This window comes from Schistocerca gregaria, chromosome 4 (genome assembly GCF_023897955.1).
Source record: "Schistocerca gregaria isolate iqSchGreg1 chromosome 4, iqSchGreg1.2, whole genome shotgun sequence".
Lineage (NCBI taxonomy): Eukaryota > Metazoa > Arthropoda > Insecta > Orthoptera > Acrididae > Schistocerca > Schistocerca gregaria.
In genome coordinates, this window is record NC_064923.1 from 681711151 (window position 1) to 681718690 (window position 7540).

At 44.9% G+C, this 7540-nt stretch overlaps 1 non-coding gene across 1 annotated transcript; it reads right to left on the minus strand.

Annotated features, from left to right (window-relative positions):
- Positions 1-2711: 2711 nt before the first annotated feature.
- Trnas-cga (transfer RNA serine (anticodon CGA)) lies at positions 2712-2786 on the minus strand. The gene has a single exon. It is a non-coding gene; the product is annotated as a tRNA-Ser (tRNA).
- Positions 2787-7540: the final 4754 nt, after the last annotated feature.

The window sequence follows — 7540 nt, forward strand, 5'->3', positions numbered from 1 at the left end:
AGCGTGAGACTTTTCGCGTCTCTGTTACGTTGCAAACTATAAAAACATTGCCCCATCACGAAAAGTATAACGTTTCTCATTGGATAGACAGAATTTTTGTAGGCGGAGCTTAAGGTTAACATTGAGACCCTGATTGGTCAGATGAAAACACTGCCAGATAGTTTTTTTTAAACCAACTTCGGTAAATGGTAGTAAGGAGAAGTTAGGAGAGAAGGTTACTTCCGAGATGGCAAGGTGAGCGGTGTTGTGCTGCCGGCCGCCGCCCTGATGCTGCCTAAACACCGACAAGGTAATGAACGCACGCGATGCCGCATTTTTGAGCGCATAAGGCTTCGCTCAGAACTGCAGAAATGTCATCTGTTACACCCCCTTTTTTGCGTAATACTAGTGTCGATCGTAAATTAAAGCTCATGGTGTACACATTTGCCACTTGAAGTAAAAACCTGAAACGCGATGATTTCTCTGTTATATAATTATTGAGAAGCCACATCAGCCACTGTAATTTACGACAAGTTATATAAGTAATTAAAGATAATTGAGGGTCACTGTAGACCATTTTGATAGTTTTCTATCTTGTGAAACTTAATTTAAACTTAGATTATAGATGTGATATGGCATAGGTCATCCTTCGATCGATTGTAGAACTTGGAAACCCACTCAGGGAATATTCGTTCACATTTTTGTTGAACGCAATTGGTTTTTACCATCCTGTATTGAAACATTTCCTTTTATCAATAGTGCAATATATAAACAATGTTTTGTGAGTAGAATAAAATTTCCAATGGTAAACTTAACTGCTTTTTTCGACGTTATTTTACCAGCTAACTATAAATAGGAAAGCATTGAACCCCTTCCACTAAATTTAGTTAGTATTAAGATTCTTTTACAGGGAGTGCAGTGGAGCTGACGCTGAAATCATTAAGTATTTGGTTATATCATCGCTAGTCTCACTGAACTCTTCTGAATTCTACATGTCATGTGTGGTCTGGCGTCTCTTTACCAGCAACAGGTCCCAGGTTCAAACTAGTCAATTCCCTAAAAAACACGCTCAGAGCGTCGTTGCGCGAAAGTGGTAGGGAGACACGATATAGTACAATCAGACACCACCATGAATGTTTAGAACTGTGGAACAAGTACATCGTCAGCCCTTCGCATCTGCGCCTCCCATCTGAAAACAAGTAATGGTCACCTTGCAATATTGTGTGTCATCCCCCACCACTGGTCGGAGACCATCCGCAGCCGGACTAGGAAGTTACCGACCCAAGTGTAGTTGCCTTTGGCGGCGGCAGCTCTCCCTCTATCAAAGCACCCAGGTTACACCCTTAAGTAAGCTGCATCTGAAGCGTCCAGTTCATGGACGACCTCAAAGATGCATTGTCAAATGATTAAGGCACCCACAATTTCACCGCTGTCAAATGTGACAGGGTGCATGTTGCTTATTTGCGATACCGTCCATTCTATGTTCACATCTACTGGCACATTCTTGATTTTATTTGTAAGTAAAACGTAGTTTCTGCTTTCCGTCTAGTGCTTTTGAATTTACGTGAAGCCTTCTCCGTAGCAATAAGATGTGTTATTTCTTAAGTTTTAGATTTTCCCCATTAGCATTTGAAATTTTTATGGTGGTATAAGAAAGAAAATTATTTTTCTTTTCTCATTTTCCATTGTCACGCTTGGTTTTAATGTTTAACCTAGCCAGTCACTATTTGCAGGAAAAGAGTGTTCTAAAAATAGTCTCTGGATTTTGATCAACTGCAATACATGTGAGTTTGTGGTGCCAGTGTCAGTGCAATAACTGTAGAATGACATGTCTGATTGCCATTAACAGTGTACCAACAGACGAAGAAAAATATATGCGGGGGCAAGCTGTGGATGCCGCATTTCACCATTTTTTTCATATTGCAGGTCACTAGAACAATCAGCAGCGATCATAAAAAGGTGCAAGAACACACTGCAGTTTTTAGTTCTACTTTATTAAACCAAAGGACCGTACATGGCATCAGATCACAAGGGCTTTAGCTCGATATGATGACAGTCTGAAATGTTTTGCTTCACGTAGGTTATAACAAAATCACATAGATTGTAACATCATCACGTTGCCTCGTTTGTACAGGATATCGTAAAATGGTATGAATGACGGCCCTGTAAATATTGTTAGGCCCCTGTTTCAGCGTTTTAAAAGTGAGGCACCGTGGTTCAGATATTCATCTGGTATGTGGAGCCAGAGGTTAAAATTCCCATCCAGCGGTTCTTATTCACGTTTCTCTTTGTGTAACATATAATTCCTGGGAGGTTGCATGAGCTTGTCCTCTTGGTCATTGTGAACAACAGAGACAGTTTCCAGTAATTGGAAGAAGGGGGCTTTCTAGACTGGGTATGATTGGTTAGCCTTTCTGTAATCCTTCTAAATAGGTTGTGGTCAAGATTGGCTATATTTCCTGAATATCTAGGGACTTTTTCATTGTGGCACTTGTTCCTCCACCACCTGTTGTAAACACTTTCCAGGCAGGGAACTGCGTTGTGCAGAGAAATTCCATTAGCAGGAAGTTGTGAGAATGGCTAGTGGGGTCCATAGTATGAAACTAAGACCAATTAGCGGAGTGGTTTCTAACGCTTCATATCGTGGTAGTTGATTAGCAGTCCTCTTTCGTGGTAGGGTCAATGACTTTCTGGAAACGTATGACGGTTCGGTACCAATAAGGAGTTTCTGAGTGCCCGACCGAGACTCGAACTCGGGACCTTTGCCTTTCGCGGGCAAGTGCTCTACCAACTGAGCTACCGAAGCACGACTCACGTCCGGTACTCACAGCTTTACTTCTCCCAGTATCCGTCTCCTACCTTCCAAACTTTACAGAAGCTCTTCTGCGAAAGGCAAAGGTCCCGAGTTCGAGTCTCGGTCGGGCACACAGTTTTAATCTGCCACGAAGTTTCATATCAGCGCACACTCCGCTGCAGAGTGAGAATCTCATTCTGGAGGAGTTTCTGAGTTCGAAGTCATAGTTGTCCACTGTAGTCCGTGGAGTATTTCACCCCGAAAAGGAAACTGAAATAACTGGAGTTGCTTCTAGCGGGTGCACATTTGAAGTATTCATCAACTGTCTGGTTTTGGTAAGCAATAGTGCTTTTTGATAGACGGACTCGCTTGATAGGAAGAGGCCAGTGTTAGTTACATGGAGATTTCATGGAAGAGATGGAAATGGTGATGTTTAATTGGTGCAATTAATATAGATTTGCTGTGTTGGAAACTTGAAGTCCTTGGAACTCCATTTCTGTTTTTCGGGGAAGATTACCGGAGGAATTTTCTAGGCGCCAACCGGAATGAGCTGTCAACAGCGTACATTTTACAGTCTAATGGCATCATCACGGAATCCTTCTGCCAGCAGTTAGATTGCTACAAGACAACAAGTCTTGTTGGTCAAAATTTAGATTGGTTTTAATAGTGGAACGAAGTAGAGGAAAAATCGGGATCTGCCAGAAAATGTTTCTCAGTTATTCTTCCGAGTAATATGTCGTGTAATTTGTCTGACGCCAACAGTTTGTGGTTCGCGGAAACAGCCGGTACCTGATTTAGTGTCAGGCCACGGACGCTGTGTGAACGAGAATGAAGGAATGTTCCAGTGCTGTCCTCAAGCAGTCGAAAGGAATGTCAAGTTGTTACTGTTCAAATGTGTGTGAAATCTTATGGGACTTAACTGCTAAGATCATCAGTCCCTAAGCTTACTCACTACTTAACCTATATTATCCTAAGGACAAACACACACAACCATGCCCGAGGAGGACCAGCCGCACAGTCCGTGACTGCAGCGCCTGAGACCGCTCGGCTAATCCCGCGCGACCAAGTTGGTTACTCCCTTTCCTGCACTTAAATGGTCTCTGACTCAGACGTCCATGTCGACGGGAGAAACACTAGCCGTGTTTCCTTTTCCTTTCACGTCAAGTTTCGGTGACATTTCCTGACTGACTAGAGTTGTACATTTTGCCTATTTACGATAGGAGCTGATGAACTTCGCTCAAGGACAATGGCTAATTTAAATAAAAAAATTCGACACGGAATTCATGATCTGCCAGTTGGGGGTGGAGGATCAGAGTATGAAAAACTTCGCTAAGAAGTTAGACGATTACATTCGCAGAGCAGAGTCTCATAGGAGGGCTGCTATATACATTTCTGGCCTAGGCAACACTAAGTGTTGCCAGGTGCAATCTGACATTTCCATTGGAAAGTTTGACATTTATTAGCATAAATGTACTCAGAACGTTTTGACTTACGACAAATTTTTTTCTTTTACAGGGACTTGAAGAAATCAATTTGGCACAAAAATGGAATTAACTCGTGAACATTTTCGTGCGATCATTTTTCACAAATTTCGACGTGGATTATCACGACAAGAGTACATCGATGAACTTAAATCTTTGTATGGCGACGAAGCACCATCCTATAGCACTGTGAAAAACTGGTACAACGAATTCAATCGTGGCCGACGCTCGCTCAAAGACGAATTTCGTGAAGGTCGTCCAAAAACAGCCGTTGTGCCAGAAAACATCGATGCCGTACGTGAACTGATAATGCAAGACCGTCATGTGACATACCGTGAGATAGAGGCATGACTAGGCATTTCTCCCACCAGCATACATTCGATATTGCATGAACACCTGGCCGTAAAAAAGGTTTGTTCTCGTTGGATCCGGCACAATTTGACAATCGCTCAAAAGAAAGCTCGTGTGGATTGGTGTAAAGAAATGCTGAAGAAATACGATCGCGGTGCTTCAAAAGACGTTTATAAGATCTTCACAGGTGACGAATCATGGATCTATGCGTATGAGCCCGAAACAAAACAGCAATCGACCGTGTGGGTCTTCCAAGACGAGCGAAATCCAACGAAATTTGTTCGTGGAAGAAGCACTTCGAAGCAAATGGTCGCCTGTTTCTTTGGCAAAACTGGTCATGTGGCGACTGTTCCGCTTGAGCAACGTAGGACGGTCAATTCTGAGTGGTATACCACCATTTGTTTGCCTGAAGTCTTCGGAGAAATTCGAAAAATGAACAAGAGAAGACGAATCATTGTGCACCATGACAATGCGAGCTGTCACACATCGCCTCAAACCAGCGCCTTTTTGACCGGCCAAAACGTCGAAGTGATGGGTCATCCGCCGTACAGCCCTGACTTGGCACCCAATGACTTCTTTTTATTCCCACACATCAAGAAATAAATGCGTGGTCAACGATTTTCGTCGCCAGAAGATGCTGTTGCAGCATTCAAAAACCATGTTTTGGAGGTGTCTCAATCGGAGTGGAAAAAGTGCTTCGAAAATTGGTTTGAGCGCATGCAAAAGTGTATAAATCTTGATGGAGAATATTTTGAAAAACAATAAACCATTTTCGTTGATAAATATTCGTATTTTCATTATTAGGCCAGAAATGTAAACAGTGATCATCTGAACTGCGCAACAGGCAAATTGCAATGCTTGAGTCTCTTCAGTTTTTTACTCTTTGAGGCGAAATTAGGTGTCTTTAAAATCCTGTTTACGACAAGTTTCCATTAAACTCTGATGGGGCAGGAAATCTGCTGACCTTTTGGAAAGAAGTGTTCCGCTGCAGCTTTATACGGGGATCTGGGATCTGAGTGAACAGTTCACTAAGTCCTGCGCTATTTCGCTCAGTAGTTTTATTAGGTTATTCAAACGTTCCTGTCATTTAAATTACCAGTAACGCGCAACGAGCGGTACGCAAACACAGCAAACCAGAACAGGCCGCTTTTTTTGTTTCCACGCAGGCGTAATTTCCGTTGGGGCAGTGTGTGGTGTGTGCGTGTGTGCAGACGGCGGGACGCCGGCGAGGCCCCGGCGGCCGCTGGCTGAGGCCGCTGCCCGGTGTCTGCCCGGCACCGCGGACCGGCGCCGCCCACGTCAACAGACGGCGCCGATCGATCGCCGCTGCCGCAGAGCCGCTGACGTCAAGGCCTCTGGCGCGATGCACGGGATAAGCAAGGTCAGGGCGGCGACCACGCTGACGACGCAGTCAAAGCTGGTAGCCCTGCTGTCTGCTGCAATTACGTCCCAGCTGTTCCCAATTTGCCACTTACACCCACTGCAGGATGTGCTGGGAGCGCGTGGCCGCATAGTCTAAGATCAGATAAAGCTAAACAAGGGCGGCACAGAGTGGAGACGAGCAGATTCCTACAAATTACAGGTACATACAGGGTGATTATTGTTGTGTTGGCAGAAGAGCCAGCACCGTGTTCCAAGTGGAGGCCGAAATGCACGCGTTGCAGCTCACGCAGGCTGGCGTGAGGAGGCAGGACTATACTGACGTGAGGTCTGGAACATGACAAGGAATTAGAATTCAGAAAGCGGACGTAATTAGTTGGATGCTTAACTTTAATCCATTAATGATGAACGTCGCTCTTGACGGTACATAATTCACAATATTGCCTGTTCAGAAGACATAGTAACTGAATATGGCGCCTTGCTAGGTTGTAGCTGTGGTGCCACCGCCAGACACCACACTTGCTAGGTGGTAGCCTTTAAATCGGCCGCGGTCCGTTAGTAAACGTCGCCACTATCAGTGATTGCAGACCGAGCGCCGCCACACGGCAGGTCTAGATAGACTTCCTAGCACTCGCCCCAGTTGTACAACCGACTTTGCTAGCGATGGTTCACTGACAAAATACGCTCTCATTTGCCGAGACGATAGTTTAGCATAGCCTTCAGCTACGTCATTTGCTACGATCTAGCAAGGCGCCATTATCAGTTACTATTGATACTGTGTATCATGTGCCGTCAAGAGTGACGTTCGTCATTAATGGATTAAAGTTAAGTATTCCACCAGGTACGTCCGGTTTTCTCAATTCTAATTCCCTTGTCATGTTCCAGAACTCACGCCAGCCTGCGTGAGCTAAAACTCGTGCATTTCGGCCTCCTCTAGTCACACGGTGTTGGCTCTCCTGCCAACCACAGCAGTAGCAAACGACGTAGCTGAAGGCTATGCTCAACTGTCGTCTCTGCAAATGAGAGCGTATGTAGGCAGTGAACCATCGCTAACAAAGTCGGCTGTACAACTGGGACAAGTGCCAGGGAGTCTCTCTAGACTAGACCGGCCGTGTGGCGGCGCTTGGTCTGTAACCACTAATAGTGGCGACACGCGGGCCCGACGTATACTAACGGACCGCGGCAGATTTAAAGGCTACCACCCAGCAAGTGTGGTGTCTGGCGGTAACACCACAATTAAAAATAATGTTTAACTTTCAAAACGCTGTAGAAATAACACTGAGCTGTGCACCGGCTCGCGTTTGTGCCGTTGACAGGTTGGCGTCGTGTATTCGGATTGTGACCTCTCGTTTTCTTAGGGCGTTCACTGGCGTCACTACGTTTGCTTGCTTTGTCTGTCCGTGAGTGGCAGCAGCGGCTTTTGTCGATAACGAGTACTGTGGTACTATCTTTTTGGAGCGACCTCTAATACACTACTGCCCATTAAAATTGTTACACCACGATGATGATGTGCTACAGACGCGAAATTTAACAGAAAGGAAGAAGATGCTGTGAT